At 40.7% G+C, this 27,177-nt stretch overlaps 1 protein-coding gene across 1 annotated transcript in view; it reads left to right on the forward strand.

Annotated features, from left to right (window-relative positions):
• LOC126251382 (venom carboxylesterase-6-like) overlaps nt 1-27,177 on the forward strand; it is a 147,783-nt gene that overhangs the window by 48,513 nt on the left and 72,093 nt on the right. The gene's annotated exons all lie outside the window — the stretch shown is intronic.

The raw sequence follows: 27,177 nt of genomic DNA on the forward strand, positions 1-27,177 counted from the left end.
TCCATGGACCCTTCATGTCAGCTGGAAAATATTCAAATTGGTGGAGGCTCTGTAATGGGGTGAGGCGTATGCAGTCGGAGTGATATGAGCCCCTGATACGTCTATATAAGACTCTGACAGGTGACACGTATGTAAGAATCCTGTCTAACCACCTCCATCCATTCATGCCCACTGTCCATTCCGATGGACTTGGGCAATTGCAGAAGGACAATGCGACATCCCACACGTCCTGAGTTGCTATAGAGTTGCTCCAGGAACACTCTTCTGAGTTTAGACACTTCCACTGGTCACCGAACTCCCCAGACATGAACATTATTGAGCATATCTGGGATGCCTTGCACCGTGCTGTTCAGAAGAGACCTCCGCTTCTTCGTATTCTTACGGATTTATCGACAGCTGCGCAAATTTCACGGTGTCAATTTCCTCCAGCACTGCTTCAGACATTAGTCGAGTCCGTGCCACGTCTTGTTGCGGCACTTCTGCATGCTCTCGGGCCCTACACGAAATCAGGCAGGTGTACCAGTTTCTTTGGCTCTTCAGTGTAATTGCATACAGTGCGATAATATGTTTTAAGAGCACGGAAAAAAATATACATCCAGAATTTGTTCAATGGTTCCTGATGGTATGAAAAGCAATATCACATACTTTTCAGGCTGAAAGGTTTGCTCCAAAAGAATGTGATTTTACGCGCAGACCAGGAATAAAGCAAAAGCAAGTTATTTGAACCAGCTTTTGACCAAAAATAGTACTCGTAGTTGAAGTTATCTTACACCCACTTTCCCACTCTCGCTTGCTGCGACGTAAATATTCCCTAATGCCCTTGCAAGATCACGCAGCCGAGAAAGAATCGTAGGGTCAAAACCTCCAACTTCTCTCAGTACAATAACAGCTCTCTAGCCAATTTACCATCCAGATTAAAAGTAGTCGTAATTGTACATATGTGAGTTAAGGCACTGTTGTTAGTTGATCTACATACAATTGTCTTGGAGCTTCTAACTTCCATGGTTCCATTCATATGCGTTCCCTCTTCAGATCCCTAATGGTTGAAGTTGAAAATAAATTTCTTACTGAACGATGGTGTAAGTTTGCGTATCTCACTTACCAATTTCCGGGCCGATTACATAGTTTGCTGTGCATCGACAAGTTAACACTTTGTTATAAATTCCTTTATCTTACATGTTCATTTTCTGTAGAACTGTTTGAAGTTTTGCAACATTCCCCTGCTTCCCATGAAATAATTGTAATCTATGTCGCTGAAAATTTTGATTTCCGTGACGTACTATGTCACTGTGAAGCACATCCAGATAATTGTATAGAGCAAACATATCTTGTAAAATGTGTTGAGCATTCTTGAAAAGCGCGAACACCAGTTATTGTAACATGTGCGCCTTGTCCTCACTTGAATATCCGTAGTTTTTCTAATGTTCTACACGGTGCACTACACGGTCATATTACTGTGGACTTACCTGAAAATTGCTTTTTGTTTGTACTATGCTAGGTATGATAATCCATCTACGTAATTGTGTTTAGTTCCCTCTTCTTGGACAATGATTGCCCTTCACCAGGTTTCATTGTATCCCTAGAGACGGGATTTATGACTCCCTGTCCGACAAGGATAGTGTACTATTTGGCTTCACAGCTGTTTCAGCATCACTTTCACTTCTTAATCACATTGTTGTTGTTGTGGTCTTCAGTCCTGAGACTGGTTTGATGAATCTCTCCATGCTACTCTATCCTATGCAAGCTTCTTCATCTCCCAGTACTTACATCCTTCTGAATCTGCTTAGTGTATTCATCTCGATTTTTACCCTCCACGCTGCCCTCTAATGCTACATTTGTGATCCCTTGATGCGTCAGAACATGTCCTACCAACCGGTCCCTTCTTCTAGTCAAGTTGTGCCACAAACTCCTCCCCAATTCTGTTCAATACCTCCTCATTACTTATGTGATCTACCCATCTAATCTTCAGCATTCTTCTGTAGCACCACATTTCGAAAGCTTCTATTCTCTACTTGTCCAAACTATTTATCGTCAATGTTTCAATTCCATACATGGCTACACTCCATACAAATACTTTCAGAAATGACTTGCTGACACTTAAATCTATACTCGATGTTAACAAATTTCTCTTCTTCAGAAACGCTTTCCTTGCCATTGCCAGTCTACATTTTATATCCTCTCTACTTCGACCATCATCAGTTATTTTGCTCCCCAAATAGCAAAACTCCTTTACTACTTTAAGTGTCTCTTTCCTATTCTAATTCCCTCAGCATCACCCGACTTAATTCGACTACATTCCATTATCCTCGTTTTGCTTTTGTTGATGATCATCTTATATCCTCCTTTCAAGACACTGTCCATTCCGTTCAACTGCTGTTCCAAGTCCATTGCTGTCTCTGACAGAATTAATACGTCATAGGCGTACCTCAAAGTTTTTATTTCTTCCCCATGGATTTTAATCCCTACTCCGAATTTTTCTTTTGTTTCCTTTTGTGCTTGCTCAATATACAGATTGAATAGCATCGGGGAGAGTCTACAACCCTGTCTCACTCCCTTCGCAACCACTACTTCCCTTTCATGTCCCTCGACTCTTATAACTGCCATCTGGTTTCTGTACAAATTGTAAACAGCCTTTCGCTTCCTGTATTTTACCCCTGCCACCTTCAGAATTTGAAAGAGAGTATTCCACTCAACATTGTCAAAAGCTTTCTTTAAGTCTACAAATGCTAGAAACGTAGGTTTGCCTTTCCTTAATCTTTCTTCTAAGATAAGTCGTAAGGTCAGTATTGCCTCACGTGTTCCAATATTTCTACGGAATTCAAACTGATCTTCCCCATGGTCGGCCTCTACCAGTCTCTCCATTCGTCTGCAAAGAATCCGCGTTAGTATTTTACAGCCATGGCTTATTAAACTGATAGTTCCGTAATTTTCACATCTGTAAACACCTGCTTTCTTTTGGATTGGAATTATTATATTCTTCTTGAAGTATGCCGGTATTTCACCTGTCTCATACATCTAGCTCTCCAGATGGTAGAGTTTTGTCAGAACTGGCTCTCCCAAGGCCGTCAGTAGTTCTAATGGTATGTTGTCTACTCCCGGGGCCTTGTTCCGACGCAGGTCTTTCAGTGCTCTGTCAAACTCTTCACGTAGTATTGAATCTCCCATTTCGTCTTCATCTACACTCTCTTCCATTTCCAGAATATTGTCCTCAAGTACGTCGCCCTTGTATGGACCCTCCATATACGCCTTCCACCTTTCTGCTTTCCCTTCTTTGCTTAGAACTGGGTTTCCATCTAAGCTCTTGATATTCATACAAGTGGTTCTCTTTTCTCCAAAGGTCTCTTTAATTTTCCTGTAGGCAGTATCTATCTTACCCCTAGTGAGACAAGCCTCTACATCCTTACATTTGTCCTCTAGCCATCCCTGCTTAGCCATTTTGCACTTCCTGTGGATCTCATTTTTGAGACGTTTTTATTCCTTTTTGCCTGCTTAATTTACTGCATTTTTATATTTTCTCCTTTCATCAATTAAATTCAATATTTCTTCTGTTACCCAAGGGTTTCTACTAGCCCTCGTCTTTTTACCTACTTGATCCTCTGCTGCCTTCACTACTTCACCCCTCAGAGCTACCCATTCTTCTTCTACTGTATTTCTTTCCCCCATTTGTGACAATTGTTCCCTTATCCTCTCCCTGAAACTCTCTACAACCTCCGGTTCTTTCAATTTATCCGGGTCACATTACCTTAAATTCCCTCCTTTTTGCAGTTTTTCCAGTTTTAATCTACAGTTCATAACCAATAGACTGTGGTCAGAGTCCACATCTGCCCATTGAAATGTCTTACAATTTAAAACCTTGTTCCTAAATCTCTGTCTCACCATTATATGATCTATCTGAAACCTTTTAGTATCTCCAGGGTACTTCCATGTATACAACCTACTTTCATGATTCTTGAACCAAGTGTTAGCTATGATTAAGTTATGCTCTCTGCAAAATACTACCAGGCGGCTTCCTCTTTCGTTCCTTAGCCTTAATCCATATTCACCTACTACCTTTCCTTCTCTCCCTTTTCCTACTCTCGAATTCCAGTCACCCATGACTATTAAATTTTCGTCTCCCTTCACTACCTGAATAATTTCTTTTATCTCATCATACATTTAATCAATTTCTTCATCATCTGCAGATCTAGTGGACATATAAATTTGTACTACTGTAATAGGTGTGGGCTTCGTGTCTATCTTGGCCACAATAATGCGTTCACTATGCTGTTTGTAGTAGCTTACCCGCACTCCTATTTGTTTATTCAATATTAAACCTACTCCTGCATTAATCCTATTTGATTTTGTATTTATAACCCTGTATTCACCTGACCAAAAGTCTTGTTCCTCCTGCCACCGAACTTCACTAATTCCCACTATATCTAACTTTAACCTATCCATTTTCCTTTTTAAATTTTCTAACCTATCTGCCCGATTAAGGGATCTGACATTCCACGCTCCGATCCGCAGAACCCAAGTTTTCTTTCTCCTGATAACGACGTCCTCTTGAGTAGTCCCCGCCCGGAGATCCGAATGGGGGACTATTTTACCTCCGGAATATTTTACCCAAGAGGACGCCATCATCATTTAACCATACAATAAAGCTGCATGCCCTCGGGAAAAATTACGGCTGTAGTTTCCCCTTGCTTTCAGCCGTTCGCAGTACCAGCACAGCAAGGCCGTTTTGGTTAGTGTTACAAGGCCAGATCAGTCAATCATCCAGACTGTAGCCCCTGCAACTACTGAAAAGGCTGCTGCCCCTCTTCAGGAGCCACACGTTTGCCTGGCCTCTCAACAGATACCCCGCCGTTGTGGTTGCACCTACGGTACGGCCATCTGTATCGTTGAGGCACGCAAGCCTCCCCACCAACGGCCAGGTCCATGGTTCATGGGGGGAGGGTTAATCACATATCGTCATCGTTTTACTCCTCTTGTACATTGTATGCACAATGGAGCGTGTAATACATCAACCATTGCATTCACTCAGCTTGCAGAGAAGCTCTTATTTCATCTGCCAATCTTTCTCATTTTGAAAAATTCCTTGGGTTCCTGTCTGACGAATTGTCACCTTCGGCAAATGTCGTTGTTGATATAATGTGAAGTTTACTTTGTTTATCATTCACGTTGCTCTGCCTTATATCAACACCACTACCACAGTAGCACTGTAGTGAGTTACTGGTGGACTAAGCAACTACGCTCAAATGGGTTCAAATGGCTCTGAGCACTATGGGACTCAACTTCTGAGGTCATTAGTCCCCTAGAACTTAGAACTAGTTAAACCTAACCTAAGGACATCACAAACATCCATGCCCGAGGCAGGATTCGAACCTGCGACTGTAGCGGTCCTGCGGTTCCAGACTGCAGCGCCTTTAACCGCACGGCCACTTCGGCCGGCAACTACGCTCCGCATCCTTATGTGCGCTCAGCATTGGGTACCTCCAGTCCCGCCCCCATGTTGGCACTTGCAGCCAGTATTGTGGGTGCATGGTAGACAATACTTGGAGCGTCGAATGCGGTAAATGTCGTTCGCCATTTGCGTCCTCGTACTCAAGGGGTTCCTTGCAAAACGTTGCTGCCGTCGTAAGCGGTTGATGAAGTAATCTTCCGGTAGCGGTGGCGTACCGAAATTTTGAGGGCGCTTCTAAGCCGACGACTCTCATTCACTGCTGCGTCAAGCAGGGACTATCCTTACTTGTGGTTCTGTCGTGAGGCACCAACTTTGACATGGGACCTCATTTTTCGTACGATAACATTTAAAATGCTGTCAGCAGTCTACCCAATGTAGTAGTGAGTTAGAAGGAACAGGGTACAATAGTCTAGCAGCTTCTCACAAGTCACACATTTCCGTAAACAATGTTAACCGCGTTGCTTTTGGTGCTGTAAAGAGCGATTCCACTGGACGATGGATGAGAGGAAACCAATGAATTTTATTAATAAATCACGCTATACCCTATGGCAGCCCCATAGAACGGTTTTGGCTTCACGATTGCCCGGTGAACGTCATCTACCATCATTCTATTGCCACCAGGGAAGTATGGAGGAAGTGGTATCACTGTATGAAAGTGTTTTTCGTGATTCGGATATGATCCGCTTATCATGATTAGGAAAACGCTATCTCTGAAAGGATATAAACATATTTTGCAGCATTCTATACTGCGTAAAGTGGATGCACAGTTTGGAAACACTGACTGTTTCAGCGTTACAGAGCACCTTGTCTTTAAGCAGAGTCTCTGACACAATTACATGTAAACAACCTCATTTCTTAAAGGGACTGGCCTGTCTAGCGTCCGACGTAAGCACAATGGAACACTTTTAGCTTGATTGACAACGCCGACTACCCTCTATATACTACGCTCTAGATCCGAACGTCCAAGATCACTTCCTGCTCTGGTTTCGTTTCTTCGGGAAAAACGAGTTACCTTGCCTCCAGCCGGCCGAAGTGGCCGTGCGGTTAAAGGCGCTGCAGTCTGGAACCGCAAGACCGCTACGGTCGCAGGTTCGAATCCTGCCTCGGGCATGGATGTTTGTGATGTCCTTAGGTTAGTTAGGTTTAACTAGTTCTAAGTTCTAGGGGACTAATGACCTCAGCAGTTGAGTCCCATAGTGCTCAGAGCCATTTGAACCATTTGAACCTTGCCTCCACATTTATTCAGACACTTCATCCAAATTGTCCCCAGCACAGTTCCAGCCGTCTTAAAGGCGATGGGTGGGTACACTTATAGGTAACCAGATACTTGTTTAGATAGCGCAGCTGTCTTCCTAGATATTCTGGTCTTTAGGGCGAAGTTAATACGCTCATGGTAGTTGCATTGGCCACTGGAGATAGGTAAATGTTTCCAAGACCTGAGCACAGCTACAGATACGCTAATAGAAAATCACACAAGCATTTTCCGGCAGAGCTAACTACTCAGTGTTGGCACTGTCTGCAATCTGGTAGTTATAATTATTTCATACTATGCGTGTTTAGTGAAATGAAGTGATCGTACGCATTGTGGACTATAGGTCCCTATCTGGGAGAAGCACGGACGCGAAGTTGCAAGTCCTTTCAGTTGACGCGAGAATGAGCGACTTTCGTATCGCTGATGTTGAAATAAGGGCATCACAACATCGAATCCACGATCGTAACAAAATCTCCGACTCGGCGGCGAAGTCACTTGTGCCCGCTGCATGGCAGTCAGACGAGCTGACCACTCAGCTCCGGAGGGCGGACTCTGTGTTTGGTAATAGCTGACGTCAGTTGTCGAAACGTTTTTTCTTCAGGTGTTCAGTTACGTGAAATATCGACCTTTTTCCCTAATAACTACCTGTAATCATACAACTAGTATCAAAGCAATTTTTCTCGTCTCGATGGAACCTGAAGAGGTCTAGGAAATTCAGCAAACGAAATATATTTTTATAGACATCCTTTTGTCAACCACCGTTTCCTGCCACACAGAGTGGTGGCAAGAAAGATACCTCAAGTGTCCCGCTGAAAACAACTCTGTTCCACAGTGCAGTCCTGACAAAGAGTTAAATACAAAAGTATGAACTCGACAGAAGGCAAATATGCATCATACAGCTCTCTTTTAATCGCTGAGTAGTTCTCAGGATTTTAATGGCTGTCGCAATAAAAGGCCACTCCTATTTGTTCATATCAAAATACTCCGTAAATGCTCATGAGAATATCTCCGTTTCAGAAAAATCGCAATCATCGGTTTTAAAACACTCTTTAATTTGGTAGAAACAAACCTGGTCTCATTTACTTTTCTGTTTGTTCAGTTTCCTATTTACTATGGAATTGTTTAAAACTGGTCAGCGGCTGATCCCGGCGGAGGTTCGAGTCCTCCTTCGGGCATGGGTGTGTGTGTTTGTCCTTAGGATAATTGAGGTTAAGTAGTGTGTAAGCTTAGGGACTGATGACCTTAGCAGTTAAGTTCCATAAGATTTCACACACATCTGAACAAAACTGGTCAGCGACAAGAAATTCGCCTTTTCTTTTAAGCAGAAGCATTTTCGTATCGGTACTTATGCACATTATTTTATTCTGCGCCAGGTTCAGGTTCAATTCCGCAAAAAAGTGGGAATACAGGAGTCCATATTGACTCTGTGACGTACCTTAGAAGATAATTTAAAGGAACAGAAACCCACATTTACGGGAGTCACAAATTTAGAAAAAGCGTTTGGCAGTGTTAACTGAAACACATCTATTGCAATCATGAAATTGTCGGCGATAAAATATAGGAAGCGGAAATTTATCCCTAACTGGTATGGACGTCATAAAACCCAAAGAAAATGAAACAAGTCAGTGAATGAGGAGAGAGTGAATGTTGTAGCCTGTCCCTTGTCTCACTTTGTAAAGTAATCAAGCAGTAAATTTGCACAAATTTGAGAAAGGAAATAAAAATCAGGGAAGAAACTGAAAAAAATTAAGGTCTGCCTATGACATTGTAATTACTGCAGATATGGCGAAGCTCTTGAAAGATCATTTGAATGGAATCGATATTCTCTTCAAAAGAGTAAGGAAATGAGACCCTGAAGGTAGTGGATGACTTTGCTGTTTTGGCAGCAAATTACCTGATGGTCGCAGAAGCAGGTAGGGTATAAAATGCAAACTTGCAAAATGAGGAGAGCTTTCCCCAAAAAAATAACCATGCTGTATCGAAGGTAAATTTAAATGTAGGGGAGAATTTTCTAAAAGAGTTTGAAAGGTAATCCGGTGGGGACTGTCTAAATGGTTGATGGTGTAGGAATAATTTTAGTGTTCTAAGAACATTTATTTTTCCAAAAAAGAAACAAACATCAATTATGCTAAACAAGTTGATTGAACACTATCATGTGGCTTAATACTACACTGGACAAGTATCCTGGGTGAAAGAAGTGAGTCAAGTATTCTGACCCTAAAAATGTGGATAACGCAATCTTAACTGATCTGATGGTCAGCAGACTTTGATTCAAATCTTCTGCAGTTTCTCTATATAGGTGCAGCTGAGAGCAAGTGTCGATTGAGATTTGTACGCCCTGACAATGCCATAGCGGCAGTATGTTACATTGCTTGCTTCGTGTGGCGGTGTAAACTGCAGCTGGCGAGATGTGTGCAGCCGAATTGAGGCATGGAGGCGGCACCTGTGAATCGATCGCGCCCATAAAAGAAATGGTCTAGCGACCAGGCAGACGGATCGCAATTTTCTCTCTAACAGAGCCCTGAAATCATGGTAGATTTCAGTGTGTGACACACACGTTTGCTGGTACCAATGACCAATTTGGCTCACTTATACGACAGAGTGCACAAGGATACTAAATGTCAAGACTGGTAAATCTAAAACGAATAAGAGTGCCCTCAGCAAACGAGCAGTCCGAGATGTTTGAAATCACACTTTTGGTACAGTAAGAACTTCACCACAGGCTCCCCAGTCCAAACTACTCGCAAGTGAAATCAGTCTCAGAACAGGTCCCAAGTACCAACCACATATGCCAGAGCCTTAGTTAGAAGTCCCTTACCAGACCAAAGACCCACAACCGAGTGCTTCGCACCTCTCAAGAGAAATTCCGTTTTCCCGCAAAGTGCACGAACGACACTGCCTTCACTCTGTCTTGAGCCAATCAAAGGGCTCTAGAGGTGCTAAATCTCCCCTCCCACACGAAAGCACAAAGTCATGTCGAAACAGGGCAAGAGTTCAGGAACCTGAGTCTCTGGAAGAAAAAGAAACGGCCAATTACTGGCTTTTTCTTTTTTCTTTCGCAGAGGGAGAAGATGATTTTCTGCGAAGTCATGTCACTTCCCACGGCAACAGATACAATCTTAAAGATCTGTACCTAAATTTCCTGAGCCTTGGAGCTTATTAGTCCTAGCTATGTGGTGTAATAAAGATTCTATCTCTAAACGTTTGTCAGAAACTGGAGTTTCTTATAAAACTGAGGCAGCCGATGGAAGTGTTTCACAGGCCTATTTGCAGTATCGGTGAACACGAAAAGTTGTGAATTTTTTATTACACGTGGCTCTGCACACAATGCCATGTTCACGACTCCACTGTGCACATGCGCTTCTTCACACCATTGCCCCCAGCCAAGGCTTCTGCTGGCACAACGGCAAATATCGCGACATTGTTCTGCTGGAGACCTGTCTCGAAGAGGGTCTGCTCTGTCTGCCCTGTATGGCTGTGGGCCTGTCCAGCAAGATTTACTAAGGGATGGGCTCGCTGTCAATTGCTTTCAACTCTCAACATGCTGTTTCTACGAGATAAGAACCATAAAAATACCTCATGCTTTTAGCGCCCTATCAGGCTCCATCAACGTCTGCTCAGGCCATTAACATTCTAGAGTCTTGCTCAAGTTGCATCAGGTTGTAACGAAAACTTTAATAATTTTCCGTATAGAAAAAGTAGGTGTGGGAGTTACATGTCCTCTCTCAAGTTTGCCTGTGGTTTAGCCATATATGCAAGTCAAACATGCATACAAGATCAGCTTAATGACTTTTGAAATGTGATGTTGCAGAAGAATGCTGAAGATAAGGTAGACAGACAGGCTAACTAGTCAAAATTTACGAAACAAGTCAGAGAGGAAGGTAATGGAAGCAAGTGTATGAGTGTGAGTTCATTTGGTGGGCATTGGTGGGATAGGGGTGAAAATTATATGGTGAAGTCAATGGTCAGCTGCAGTAAGCAGATCAAATGCATGTTGTAAGGGATCCGTGATCCCACGTACATAGATGCTAGTATCCGACGCCCAGGTCGATAGTAGATGGGAGTCGATTGTCGAGCGCTGCAGGAGGCAGCAGTGTTGCCAATTTAGCGGCTTTGTCGCTAGAAATGGCGACTTTTGCCTTCGTCTTAGCGACAAAAAAAACTTTTTAGCGACAAAAATTATTTAGCGACTTATCTGGCTACTTTTGGAGTACTGACGACTTTTGAAGCGCAAATCAAAACTATCTTGGGCCAGTATTTTCATTAACAAAACTAAGATTTTAACTATTGAATTGGTACTACACAGACATTGTTCTAGATTTACTAAGTTAAATTAAGTTCTTAGCAGATTATGTAGCACTGTTCAGCATTTAGTAAACCTGAATGTGGGAATTGCCTACAGAGTAAGAAAACATTGACTATAGAACAATTCATTATTCATTACCCACTAGCCTGTTGTCGTCGATAGCGTATCGATCTATAATTCTTAAACTTTTGAACCTTCATTTTTCGAATTGACAAAAAACATACGCAATATTAAGTATAATAAAACACATCTCTATCCAGCAACATCTAATTTTTCGAAATGTTAACTTGCAGTCAAATTATTACCACATGCACAGTGGTAACGCAAGAACAATTCGATGGGGGTATCTCAGACATTATTACGTTTTAAACAATGAACAATAGGACTGATATCGAGTTACCGAGTAAGTAGATTGTTACATGACCTCTAATTCGCCTGAGTTTTAATGTATTTTCAGTGATTATAATTTGGTGAAACTTATGTTGTGGTGGCTTACATAATGGATTTACCGCAGAAGAAGAAGAAGTACGCTCAAAAATATCGGAATGCGTGGGAAGAAGAACCTGAATTCAATGGGTGGCTGAAACCAGTCATTGGAGACTTATCGAAGGCAAGATGTCAAGTATGTGTAACAGAGTTTTATGCTGAATTGTGTGATATTAGAAAGCATTCGAAAACTATTAAGCATAAACAAAACTATTGATTTAAAGAAAACACGAACCACCTTGTTCCATAAAAACACGGGAGAACTGCCGGAACAATTAGGGAACAATCAGTACGCCGGGAAAGCTTTAAACATCACACAAACCACCTTACCAGTAAAAATTGTTTCGAAAATTACAGTTAAAATAGCAAGCAGAGTGGAAGGCACCCTTTCTTTGTTTATTGCTGAACATTGTTCTATTTTAGCTGTAGATCATTTAGGAATACTGTGCAAGAAGGTGTTTTCCGGTGATGAGGGCGCTAAAAACATGCAATTACATCGTACAAAGTGCACTAACATTATGACTGAAGTTTTGGCTCCATATTTTACACAATCATTGGTTGAAGATATAGGTAACCAAAAATACAGTGTACTAATAGATGAATCCACAGATGTATCAATATATAAAATGATAGTTATCGTTATACGGTACTATAGTGTAAACAACCAAACCATTAGATCAGCATTTCTCATACACGCTGTAGTAGAAACTGCAGATGCAAGAAATCTGGCTGCTGTTCTTGTGAATTCTTTGAAAGATCTCAAACTTCCAATCGCTAATATGGTAGGAATTGGTACAGATAATGCTTCTGCAATGGTTGGAATAAACAATGGGCTTTTCGAACAACTCAGGAGAGAATATGGTTTGAAGCATTTGGTATTGATCCGTTGCATTTGTTGCTCTCTTCAACTCGCAGTTTCGCACGCCTCAGTGAATACCATACCTAGAAACATAGAGATTCTTGTATGGGAAATGTACAATTGGTTCTCCATTTCACCCAAAAGACAAGAGGAATATAAAAAGGTTTATGAGACAATAAATTGTGGAAAACAGCCACTAAAATTTTTGAAGGTCTGTGCAACACATTGGCTTTCAATTGAACCAGCAATACGAAGAATTCTGGAGCAGTGGGAAGAACTAAAGCTACATTTTTCACTTGCCATGGTTCAAGACAACACTGCCGATCTTTTGTACAAGATGTATTGTGACGACTCAAATCATCTTTACATGTTTTACCTTAAACATGCTTTAAAAGACGTACAAATAGCAATAAAAGCTTTTGAAGGAGAAGACAATGACCCCACTAAATTACTAGATACACTTGTATTTCTCATGCAGTCACTCGGACAAAACACAGTTTTTCCAACTGTTGATTTGTTGACAACACCAGTTCGAAGCGAATGTATGTACGCAAATCCGAAATTTGGCTTTATGTTTGAACAGAAATTGTCTGAGTCAAGTTTGTCTGAAGAAAATAAATTTTATTTGAAAAAGAGATCCATTCAGTTTAGTCTGAAACTCATAAAACAAATTCAACAAAGACTGCCAATTAACGTTACGATCCTGAAAAAGATGTCAATTCTGAATGTTGAAGAAACACTAAAAGTGAATAAAAATAATGCTGTAGCGGATGTAACCAAAGAATTGAGTTTTAGTGGCGATTTCATAGACGGTATGCTGCAAGAATGGCATACTATCAACTTCATTAGGTGGAATAAAACTACTAACACTGTTCGATTTTGGAGTGAGGTTTTGCAGTATAAAAATGCCGCAGGGGAGAATGCTGTTTCTTTGATTTCACAGCTAGCAATGACTGTTCTATGCCTACCGCATTCAAATGATGAAGGGGAAAGAATATTCAGTTCTGTGAACACTATAAAAACTAAACAACGTAACAGATTATCGTTAAAGAATTAATGCTTTGATCGTATTAAGAGGCTAGCTGAAGAAACAAAATAAAGATTGTGCATCTTTTGACATACTGTCAGACGTATTGGAGCTTATTGAAACGAACAAAAGTTGCTCTCTTGAGCGATGTTCAATCCTCTACATCAACTACAGTTCTGTCAGAGCAAGAAACAGAAGAGTTATTCGATCTTCTGAGTGACGACGATGAATAGCTCACATAACGGTATGTATATATTTTTTAACCTAATTTGAGTTCTTGCTTTCTTTTGTTACAAATATAGTTGTATATTTCTAGTATATTTGACTACTGTGATCGGAACAAAAATTTATGTGTTGCATCAATTATGATAACATGTTTAATTAAACGTTAGCGTATTTTATATGTATGTTGTTGCAAGCAATGCGTCATTTAATTAAGACAACATAGCAATTACGTATGAGATAATTTTTATTAATATTTTATTTGCCCCCCCCCCCCCCAACCTGGCTTATTGCACCATTCACAGCACGAAATTTTCAGTACACCCCTAGTAAAATCAGTTTTAGCAACTTTCTAGCGACTTTTGATATTGAATCTAGAGACTAGGGTTTTTTAGAGTTGGCAACACTGTGAGGCAGTGAGACGAGTGTCGAGTAAGCAGTAGTAATGGAGAGTGTCGAGTGAGCTGTAGTGCTGGAGAGATGGGCAAGAATGGTGGTCAAGTAAATTTACCGATGTGTGACAGATGAGTGCGTCGCCCTAATCGTCGTGGGGTGGACCCTCATCGATACCAATTCGCGAGTGATATGACACCAGAAGTGACAAGTGCCGAATTTCGTGTTTCGCGTCAACCGCGTCGGTCAACAACAACCATGGATTGTAGTGAGGATTGTTGTCGATGTCAACTGTCAGCATTGCGTGTGACGAAGTACTGAAAATCAACAACCAATAAAAAGATATAACTGTGATTAGACGTGTAAGGCGAAGGTAGCAACTGCCTCAGAATTTGTGTGTTAGTAGAAAATACATGTCAGTTTGTACATCGCAACCTTTGTGGTCGTTAATAATAGACAAACCTTGTATCATTTCCACTATTCAGTTACAAAAACAGCCGCACTCGGTTGAAATACCCCTGAAACCACAGCAGAAAAACCGATAGCCTTTCATCCATTAAGCACACGGTGAGAGGCACCCACTTGCCTTTCTCATACTGTGGCATCAAGCAGTCAGGCCTGCAAGATGGGTGGTTTGCCAAGCGAGTGGATTAGCAACATGAATTCTCGTATCTTACGATTTTGTTACAAATTATCCTCCTGCATGAATAATACGCAACGGAAACACGCATCTGACTATAGAACTCTGTCTGCACACTACGCACTGGCAATACCACACTTACTTTTTGTCTTTGATTTAACGGCTTTTATACAAATTCGGGACATTATGATAACATACAATTTAATGAAATAGGCCACTAATCTCTTTCTTTTCACTATTTGATTTATTCATTAGCACACAAATTCTACAACCTACGACAATATCATAAGAGAATTTCCATACTACGGTCTCGTAATCTATCTACCACAACTGTGCACTCCCTGGGTCGGATGGTGGATCTTTTATTATACCTCACACTTCGCCTCTCACAATCATTCTCCAGAAACATTCCTCCAGATCGAGCGATGCAGAAGGAACAGGCATACCCACAAAATCTTCCGAAACTACCTTGCTACTCCCATGCAAAACACACATATTCAAATTACAAGACATACCCAATACAACAATCTGAAATAATACACAAGAACCGTTACAACTTCATCATTTTCCGCTTTCCCACTTCAATCAATATTTAACCCAGTTTCACTCGACACTGCCCCAATTTGTAATTCCAGTTTCCTACTGTGAACTCTGGAGATAAACGCTCGTCTTCCTGTGCAATGCAAGCCAAGTGGCGTTGCTGGAAAAACGGCCGACTCACCTTGATTTTCTCTCAGAGTTTAAATTCAGCGTCACACGGAATGATATTTCTTAAATACTTCAATTTATGATACACACGCAATTCTTAAATATATCAGCTTATTGTACACACGCTATTAATTCTCAAATATTTCAGCTTATGGTACACACGATATTAATTCTTAAATATTTCAGCTTATTGTACCCACGCTAGTATCTCAACTTATAACTACACGTGGCCCCTTTGTGACCGTTGGTTTACTATAATCCCTTTAAAATTACCTGCCTCACTTTGTAATTTTCCCCACAAAAGATCCTAGGAAAGAGAAATGATTAGTTCTAACTACTCTTAAGTATTCCACATCCATACCATGCCTCCACGCTTTCATTACGGAGCACAACAAAAAACAGGTCTTCACAGCAGAAGGTTCAGCGCCAGAGTGCCGAGTCTGAAACATGGCCGTCTTTTCGTTCTCTCGCACCTCTCTCGAAGTGGGAGAAGTACCTTGCTACCTTATTGGTCAGCCCCATTTCAGACGCTCAAAGCTCTGGTAACTTCCATCTCTTTGGTCTCACCAAAGGTAGCCAAAGGATCGACTCAAAGATGCTCATATCGATTCACTATCTGTGGTTAGCAGACGACCATACATTCATTCATTTACACCACACAGATCTCACCAAACTGGATGTAAGGATTTATGTTGAGGAAGTGCACATGTGATCAATTAAATAAATAAATTGTCATTCTTTCCCACACTGGTATCCGGCTTCGCTGTATTAATTGAAATTATTGAGTTACTTTTACAAAAAAAATGTGTTGTTCTGACAGAATTTCGTACCTATTCTCAATGTTGGGCGGTACTGTACCCTTTCATCACCGGCTACCCATGCAGAAAAAAATGGCACGGTACTATCCTTGCAATGCGAGGGTAGTTCCGAACATTTTTTTAAGAAAACTGTATTAAAACAAACGTAGCAATTCATCAAAATAACCAGGAGGAGACCTTAGCCCCTGGTGACCTCAAATAGACGATCAAATTATATTGTACTCTCCACAATCCGGAGTAACGTACACATACAAATATATAACAATCCACATGACAAATAAAACATCACATCATAGAAATAAAAAAATAATATTGAGATAAAATTTTGCTTTAGTTACTGGGATCTTCGTTACTTTTATGAGTAATCCAAATTTCAATAATTCTAAAACAAATAAAAAAAATACTAATTGTACTCATGAAATTTTGAATAGCTCACTGTCCAAACACAGAGCAAGTAATCTGACATTCATAAATTGCGCTGTAAAAACCCTTACACAGCAAAGTCTAAATACAAAACAAAATCAACAAAAGAAATAAATTCGTACACTAGTTACACGTAGAATGTCAGGTTCCATACCATTACTCTAAAATATACCTCAAACCTACAGAGAAATAAAACTGAGAAGAAAAACAATGAAATATAAGACATCATGTCATACCTCATTAACTATCATCACCTAAGCAATTGCCACAGCTACTCGACAGTGAGTTTAACCTTATCCTATATCCATCAGTACAAATACCTGGTGCTGAGCTAGTCAGTCCATCAACTTTGATCAATACTCGCAATAAATAGTTAGCAATAAGTGCTTGAATCCACCAGTAGCTTTCTTATCTTACTCTACTGCTTATTTCTCTGTTGTCACACATATAGACGACAAGAACTTGCATTTCAACTAGCCTTCGTTACACTTTAATGTGAAATGTCACCACTGTGATAATAAAAAAAATAAGTGGCTTCAGTCAAAACACCAACAAGATTTACTATGCACGACATCAAAATACATCAGTTAATTCCGATATTTGTTGTGCAATGCAAATTCTTCTCCCCTGTGACAACCTTACTGATCAATACTACAAGAGCCGCTACGTTAGTATTACGCCACTGGCTAATAGTTAAAGCATCATTGTACCAAATATTCTAATAAACATGCTACGTGAACTTGATAACCCAGAACAAACCAAAAAACTAACACTAACTATTCTAAACACAAATATTAATAAAATACAATTACGCTTGCTGTCCCTTCAGGAATGAAACATATAAAAAAAACATTTACACAATTACAAATACATTATTCCCTATCTTGCGAGTCACACGGAAACATTTCATTCTGTGATTTTCTTGGGGTCAAAAAGTTGCTGATAGTTTTCCTAGAACCACTGTCTCGGTGTCAAAGCTCTCCCATGGTTACCCGGACGAAAGTCTTTGAGTCACTCAATTCGGCATTTTGAACACGCACTGAACAGTAAACTGTATCTCTCATTAAACACAAATGTCATAGTCACTCTCAGAGTACCATCCACACGAAACTGTTCGTCCAAAAAAAAATGGCCCTACAACTACTATTACCCACGGTTCTGTCCTTTCAGTTCATGGTGTAATTAAAAGTCGTAAGTTTCAACAAACAGCACTTATTCCCGCGCCAATCCAAGAAATGTCTCCTACTACAGACGCAAATGTCAATGTCCCACTCTAATTGTTCACCAAACGACAACTGTCCTCTAAGTATACCAAGTGTCCCACATGCCATTCACAAAGCACACTTAACAAGTCATTGTCAAAAGTTTATCGATCCCACCATTCAGTGGTCAAGACAAAACAAAACAATCGTCCCGTCTGCTAAGGACAACATCTTTTCCACCACTCACAATGTGGAAACACCAGTCCTTCACTTTCCACCTTATGGAAAGTCGCAGTCATCTTGTTTCACGGCTCCACAGTCCAGTACTAGTTACTAGTTGCTGGTAACCAATTCCCGCCGGGCTCTGTCGCGCCTCGTCCATTCAGCAGTAGCGTCGCTGCGCGCGCCGTTGAGCAGAAGAAACCACCCGCTGTTGCCTCCGCGGGGTACCTTCCCCAGTCGTAAGGGTGGCGGAACTCATGAATGGCCAGTGATGCGTGCGTGTCGCCCCAGGCCGTTGACCTGCTGTAGCGGGCGCGTGGAGCGCACCTCGTCCGACAATGGAGTGGGGAGTGCCGCGGCTGTGTCGCCTGTCGCCATGGTGACGTCAGCTCGGCCCGTTAGCGGTATGGGCGTTACGACACCCAATTAGCCAGATCTTCCGTGCATCTCGCAACATTACAGACAAAACGATATACAGCATTTAAATACTCATTGATTACATGTATTATCTATTAGCTACATTGGTAACAAAAGAATCTTTGTTCTAAAAAGAACATAAAATTATACACCCTAGTTTTCTACACAGACAACATACATTTATCTATCCTTTTTCTATAGATAGCCCACACTCGTGCTATTCTTTGTACCTGTCGTCCCTCATACAAAACATGAAAGTGTAAAATAAAACAAAAGGAATAATAAGCAATCTATACCGCTCATAATTACAATATCAAAGAGTAGGCTACTCTAACATCCTAACACAGTGAAAATATTAGAAACTTTATCCTAAAACTACAATATACAATGAACTTTTGTGCTTGTGACACACTGAAATTATTACCCCTTGAAAGTGTTCTAACAAAAAAATAAGAATAATCTACATAGCTCACAATTACCTACCACTGGTTATTAAATATTAACTACTTTAACATCCTAACACAATAAACATTTTAGGAACTGATGACTCTAAATCTACAACATATAATGCACCCTTGTGCTTGTGACAGACTGAAATCAGTATCTCTTCACATATTTTACATTTCATTATATATAGCAATGTTTCTAGGACACGTATGACAGATCCTGACCTGACATCCAGGTTCATCCCAACAAACAATAAAACACAATAATGTTTTAGTTATGGATCGGTAGCATCCCCTTTACAGGAGTGTGCGCATTGATCACACTACTCTACGACTCTCACTCACCAGACATCACATTTTTCCTCTCATTCAATCCATTAACACACTAACAGAATAGGACTAGAAGTCAGCTAACCTTAACACCACCACACTCACGACAACATACCATACCTTTGCTCCCTTATACTCAACCACATAACACATGAAGCTGTTTCAGAGATAGCATTCCAGTCTCCGAATTCGTCCTTTCACTCTGGCACCTCTCTCCATCGGCTTACCTCTGCATTCACTTTATGCTAAATATCAACTTAGAATCGCGACATTTCATCTAAGAACAAAAAATACACAAATTATTCATCCTGCAAAAAATAGCTGTACACATTCTTGGTACCGTTTTGATTAGTTATACTGGTACGAGGCTTCAACAACAACAAAAAATATTATTTTTCTCAAATCACAATTGTTATGCTAAGAATTAGATCTACACCTACATTACATCTTACGTCAGTATTCCACAACGTTCACCATCTGGGTCTCATACTCCCTTTACGTCCTTTCACATTGTGCAGTTGTCCTCATCTCTTCATTCGTATTTCGGCTCTCCGTCCGTCCATTACTCCATCATTTCCTGGTCTTCCTTCGCCATTGGCATCAATCTCTATTGCAGCATACACAGGCCTCTCTGTAACATACATCTAAGACATCTCCACATTATTCAATTCTACTCACCTTTATTTTACCGCTGTTTCATCACGTCGAATCCCCCTATTATTATTCCCACTGCTTCTCGTCGATTCTCTCCTCAAAAATTCACCTTTATCCACTACTATTTATCACGTCGCTTCTCTATCTACCATCTTTATTCACTCATTAATCATCACGTCGTTTCTGCTTGATCCTTATTCATACGACAAAAAACACGTACATACACCACTCTGTCGACTCCTGTTCATGACTCATTTGACCAGTCTATTCCGTCATACTTCCTGACATCCCGCCTGAAAATTCTTACGTTCGATTTGACTCTGCACAACGTTACACACCACAAATAAATATACTGACTATCTACCATAAATTGACTACCTTAGATCTATCCTTAACTTTTCCATAATTTGATGTTAGAAATGTGATGAAGCCCTCGAGATTGTTTTCCTTTGATCGTCTCAATCAGTACAGCATTTTCATGTACAATCCGCCTCACTCTGAATGGTCCACTATACACAGTAAAAAATTTCCTAGTTAGGAATATGTGCTTACACGAAAATTAAATGTGTGCAGAGAATATACAAGCTGGGAGAATTGGGCAACCCAAGTGTTGGAAACTTAGGTGCAAGTGGCCTCTCTCACTAACACCAGATTCCGAACAACCATACACAGCACTTCATTATAACTGTCACCACGACAATGACATAATATAGATCAGATGGCATCTAAAAACTTCGATCACAATGTTTACCTCTTACATTACGTGTTTAGTATCTACAATAATCAAATCACCCTAATTAAACTGGACTCATTGGCATTATTACATAACCTTTTAGCAACTGGATTCTTTGAAGAAACCGCTCTTTTACTTTACCGTTTGAAATAAAAAATTTGCAAATTTTACTGAGATACCAGCCTAACAGATTCCATTACTGCCGTTTTATTCTCTGATCAGAAGTATGGTATTTGCATTCCCTACATATTAGTTGAGTTTGTCTGCTACATAGACAATTTTCAGTGCCAGCTGCATGTGTTTTAAGAGCAAGATATTAAGGGCTGATATGTTGGATTAGTTTCTCCTATTCTTCAATCCATTACGACAAGAATGAAATGCCTGGATTCCATGCTCTCCTGTCATTCTGATACTTTCCGCCCTCGACACTATCTGACCTGTCTCCGTTCACGATATCGCTCTCATTACCCAAGTGTTGAAATGACGCGGTATCGTCTACGCCTCTGCCTGCTATCGCTATACCTCTGCGCAATTTCACTGGCAACTTCGTTATATGGATTCTAATGAACTCCGCTGGTTCGTATGTCACATCCAAATACCTGTTTCGTCTCAGCATTTTCTGACAACACGACACTGAATCCCTTATACCACATTCGTTACGATTTGGCATTATCAATATGCTTTGCGTAACCTGGTCCTGCTTACTTTGCGACCAGAATTCATTTAAATGGCTACTACCGTCTTTAAGGTCTTCCTGCATTTTCGCTCTAGCCTCGTCTCTCAAATAGTTATACACAAACTTCGTTTTGCGGAGCAATCCCCTCGATGAAAGTAATGCGTCCTGAAATTGAGACAGCCTTGGACTATACCCAGTTGAGTCTGCCACCTGTTTTATCCGACAAAACCGTTCTTCTGACTCTGTGAATTCGCCTTTCTCCTTCTGCCTATTTTCGCTTTCTGAGTTTATCTCACTCTCCCTCGGCAATCTACCTGGTGGTGCGTCACCTTCGCTACTGCACGCTAATTGCAACTGTGCTAGCTCACTATGTTTCCTACTTATTTCTAATTGTGCCTCTTTAAACTGTAATGGTGGCTGTATCTCCTCCTGGTCGGCATAAACCTCTCGCTGCGTGCTGTCAGAGCCTGTTTCGCCTCTTATACTGATCTTTTCTACATCTGCGCTAATCGTATTCATTCTGGCCACTACCTCCGCAACTTCTCCTCTATGTTTATTTAGCGCCACTTCCTGTCGGGTGACTTGAGCTTCCACGCTGTCTAATGCCCCTTGTTTATCTGCAAGTAAGTCCTCCACTATCTCTTTGATTCGCTCATCCGGCAGCACGTCCCTACGTTCTGTAATATCGCTCTCTATTGCACTTATTCGTACCTCCAAATTATTGACTTTTCCTTTCACAGCATCACATTCTTGCTGCACCACATCCAGATTCTTCTCCCCCTCATCTAACCGATTATTAACTGCGGACAGCCGCTCATCGATAACTGTGTGTAGCTTCCTCATTGCCTCTTTATTTCCCCTATCCATTGTTTCCAATCTCTCCTTAGTCTCCCTATCTCTCTCCTTATTATCTCTATTGATTGCTTCTAATCTTTCGTTATTTGCTTCCAATCCTTTCTTAGTCTCCCTACTCATCGCTTCTAACCTTTCCTTATTCTCCCTATCTCTTTCCTTATTATCTCTCACCAAACTCTGTAACAACTGTAGCATCATATCGTCATTTGCAACTTTCGACGCGCTCACCTCGTTCGCCTGAGAAACCGTAGCTTCGCTAAGGGTAGCTGCACTTTCACTCTCTACCTGACCGAGTCCCTGCTCGCCCGCGTCGTTCGGAAAGGCCCCCGATAGTGAACAAAGCCCACTGCACAAAGGCTCCCCTTGCAGAGGTCCACTGAACAATACAGCCTCTTCGGAGTGCCTGCCGTCCCCTCTCATTAACTCACGGTCAACACCTACTTCCCGCTGCACTGCTACATTCACGCCAGAATCGTTATTCTCCATGGTGACTATACTTTTAGCCTGCGACCTAGTTACTACGGACATTACGCAAAAAAAAAATTATAAAACGATCTTCTAGCCTTGTGCGATACCGCAATTAATTACATAAAATAAAATAAAAGATCCTCACCAATCCAGAAAGAAATTGCAAACAGAAAAAAAACTTTACTTCTTAGCGCTATCACAATATATTCCATCAAAAAATAAAAAAAATTAACAGCAAACCCTAACAACAAAATATCCTAACAAAAATGATCCTGGCAACAAAATTATCGTGACAAAAACGGAATCCTGGCAACAAAATTAAATATCCTGACCAATAAATAATCCTGGCATCAAATTAATCCTGGCATCAAATTAAATATCCTAACAAAAGGAATCCTGGCAGGGTCGAAATTATGAGAGGCACCCACTTGCCTTTCTCATACTGTGGCATCAAGCAGTCAGGCCTGCAAGATGGGTGGTTTGCCAAGCGAGTGGATTAGCAACATGAATTCTCGTATCTTACGATTTTGTTACAAATTATCCTCCTGCATGAATAATACGCAACGGAAACACGCATCTGACTATAGAACTCTGTCTGCACACTACGCACTGGCAATACCACACTTACTTTTTGTCTTTGATTTAACGGCTTTTATACAAATTCGGGACATTATGATAACATACAATTTAATGAAATAGGCCACTAATCTCTTTCTTTTCACTATTTGATTTATTCATTAGCACACAAATTCTACAACCTACGACAATATCATAAGAGAATTTCCATACTACGGTCTCGTAATCTATCTACCACAACTGTGCACTCCCTGGGTCGGATGGTGGATCTTTTATTATACCTCACACTTCGCCTCTCACAATCATTCTCCAGAAACATTCCTCCAGATCGAGCGATGCAGAAGGAACAGGCATACCCACAAAATCTTCCGAAACTACCTTGCTACTCCCATGCAAAACACACATATTCAAATTACAAGACATACCCAATACAACAATCTGAAATAATACACAAGAACCGTTACAACTTCATCATTTTCCGCTTTCCCACTTCAATCAATATTTAACCCAGTTTCACTCGACACTGCCCCAATTTGTAATTCCAGTTTCCTACTGTGAACTCTGGAGATAAACGCTCGTCTTCCTGTGCAATGCAAGCCAAGTGGCGTTGCTGGAAAAACGGCCGACTCACCTTGATTTTCTCTCAGAGTTTAAATTCAGCGTCACACGGAATGATATTTCTTAAATACTTCAATTTATGATACACACGCAATTCTTAAATATATCAGCTTATTGTACACACGCTATTAATTCTCAAATATTTCAGCTTATGGTACACACGATATTAATTCTTAAATATTTCAGCTTATTGTACCCACGCTAGTATCTCAACTTATAACTACACGTGGCCCCTTTGTGACCGTTGGTTTACTATAATCCCTTTAAAATTACCTGCCTCACTTTGTAATTTTCCCCACAAAAGATCCTAGGAAAGAGAAATGATTAGTTCTAACTACTCTTAAGTATTCCACATCCATACCATGCCTCCACGCTTTCATTACGGAGCACAACAAAAAACAGGTCTTCACAGCAGAAGGTTCAGCGCCAGAGTGCCGAGTCTGAAACATGGCCGTCTTTTCGTTCTCTCGCACCTCTCTCGAAGTGGGAGAAGTACCTTGCTACCTTATTGGTCAGCCCCATTTCAGACGCTCAAAGCTCTGGTAACTTCCATCTCTTTGGTCTCACCAAAGGTAGCCAAAGGATCGACTCAAAGATGCTCATATCGATTCACTATCTGTGGTTAGCAGACGACCATACATTCATTCATTTACACCACACAGATCTCACCAAACTGGATGTAAGGATTTATGTTGAGGAAGTGCACATGTGATCAATTAAATAAATAAATTGTCATTCTTTCCCACACTGGTATCCGGCTTCGCTGTATTAATTGAAATTATTGAGTTACTTTTACAAAAAAAATGTGTTGTTCTGACAGAATTTCGTACCTATTCTCAATGTTGGGCGGTACTGTACCCTTTCATCGGTCATATAATCATAATAATTAACTGTTTGGCGGCTTCGATAAATTACACAAAATCCAGTAAAGGAATTAAACGGGGGAGTTTCATCTTGGCTCCCGTGAAAAGGACGGTTGCAATCTTCGGATCCGAACAATGAGTTATTAAGCACTATTTTTGGTTCAGTGTAAAGACATTGGCAATTATCGGACGATTTTAGTGCAAAAATAATTGGGTATTGTCATTACCGTGACTAAAATTACAGTATTCCAACTAGAAACAGTATAATATAACATGTATGGTGAAATTAGAAATCGCGGGAACGAAGCACGTTATTTAGACAATACAGTGCAAAAGTAACTGAGGAACAGTAAACAATTTCTTTTTACAAGTTCAAGTGACCAAAGCAGTGTTAATGAGCAATGTATTGAAATATGGACACGAAAACCTGCATGAAGTACTGTAAAATTTAGACTCTAAGGAAAGGCGCGTTTGTGCGTAATCTAGAATGAACTAACCAAAATTCCGTTACGAAAGTATTAGGAACATCTTTTCAAGTGACTTTGTACCCGAAATTGTCTTTTGAACGGTGTAAATCGCTCAATTTCACGTGGACCCATAAACTGTTACCGCATTTGCGAGTGTTGTCTGTGGCGTAATTGTTGGATGACGTCACCTTGACACTGTGATCGCCTAGCCAAAGAATCTGAAGCAGTGAAGAAGTTCCACACGCCGTGACAGCAAGGATTTGAATAGCGGAGATATACCATACTGACCGGTGACTACAGCGGATCCAAGTGGTTGAAGTAGAAACAACGACGACGCGGAGTACGACATTTAGTGGCGAACCCACGAAGTATACGACGTCTGCGCCACCTACCCGCCGATCAACGAAATACATGATAGCAGCTCCATCCGGTCGCCAACCACCGTACTGCGAGACTGCGTCAGCGCGTTTCGCCGCGAGCTTCGCTCTGCACACGGCACTACACACCAGCTACAGCAACGCATCGCCTGACAGCCGCCGCTCCGGAGGAGCCAACGCCAACACCACTAGTAGCGCGACTTCAAACGTCAAAACATCGCGACTTCGACGAGCGTCGAGGGGTGAGTGAGGACGAGTTGGTGGCGCGAGACTAATTAATATTGCACTATCTTCAGAGCGCGGAAGGAACTTCAAATTGAATTTGTCAATTGCAGAAAACATAAGAATAGTATTTTTTTTGCGAATTTTCTCTGAAGCATGGTATGCTAATATGCATGTGTTTTCATGCTGTACAGCACAGAATAGTGTCTCATTTGCATTATTTATTGTAAACTACATGTTTATATGTCTTCTATGTTGTGTGTATGTTACTTCGAGATTTTGTGTATAAATGCAGTCATTGATGTTTGATGTGGATAGGCTCCTGTAATTTATGGTGTTCAAAGGAGAGGTCTATTTTGCTAGTCTGGGTTAAACGAATACAGTGAAGGATTATTTCGCTATTAACTAATTAGTGAGTGTTTGGGTTACAGGAGGTTATTTTTATTTTATTTTATTTTTTTCTTATCTGTGCATAGCGAGTAATTGAGAATGGATCCTGAATTGAAAGAGAAGGTTGTGGAGGAGGTGGTTAGACAAATGGATGTAGTTCAGGAGGACAAGGATGAGTCAGGAATTGGTACTAGTGGAATGTCAATGGACAGCCCATTGGGTCATTCAACCGGTTACCCTGAGACACCGGTAAAACCAATTAGAAAGGAACTGGGTCTTGAGGATGGAGAATCGCAGTCAATAATGTTTAAGATACTCCAAGATGTCAACAAGATTTTTGAAGTGATGTCCAAAGGAAAGAAAGAAATCATCATGCGTTTAGAAGAGATGTCCAATGGAAAGAAAGAAATATCACATGTTTAGAAGAGGTGTCCAAAGGAAATAAAGAAATCAACAAGCATTCAAAACAGATGTCCAAAGGAAATGAAGAAATCAACAAGTGTGTAGAAGAGATGTCTAAAGAAAATGAAGAAATCAAGAAAGAAAACAAAGAAATGCTAGATAAACATCAGATAGAACCAATTGCAATCTTAAGGTATAGACCGACCTCCAGTCCAGCCAAACGATCGATGAAGGAATTAAATCGTTTGTGTAGGACATACTGTCACAGGAAGCAGCGATCATGGAAGGAGTACCTGGGAAAATTTGAACGTATCAGGAATCATCTCCCACATGACTCAACGGAATTTGCACTGTGTGAAATCTTGCTCAACGAAGAACCTGATAGTGTGTTTCGTGAGCTATTGGGTTATCCACCTGGAAATGACATAACATGGGAGAAGAAATTAGAATTAGTGGAACTGAGTATGAAAGAGGAAGCAAAGAAGGGACAGGAAAGACATAAATTGGTAAAGCCAAGAACTTATCGAGTTGGGGATCTGGTGCTAGTAAAAGTGCATGCCAAATCGGAGAAAATAAATTCTGAGATGCATAAATTTAACCATGTTTATAAAGAGCCATATAAGATCACAAGAATTTATCACCCGAACATAGTGGAATTGGAATATGTGCAAACAAAAAGAGC

The sequence above is a fragment of the Schistocerca nitens genome, chromosome 4, assembly GCF_023898315.1.
Source record: "Schistocerca nitens isolate TAMUIC-IGC-003100 chromosome 4, iqSchNite1.1, whole genome shotgun sequence".
NCBI lineage: Eukaryota > Metazoa > Arthropoda > Insecta > Orthoptera > Acrididae > Schistocerca > Schistocerca nitens.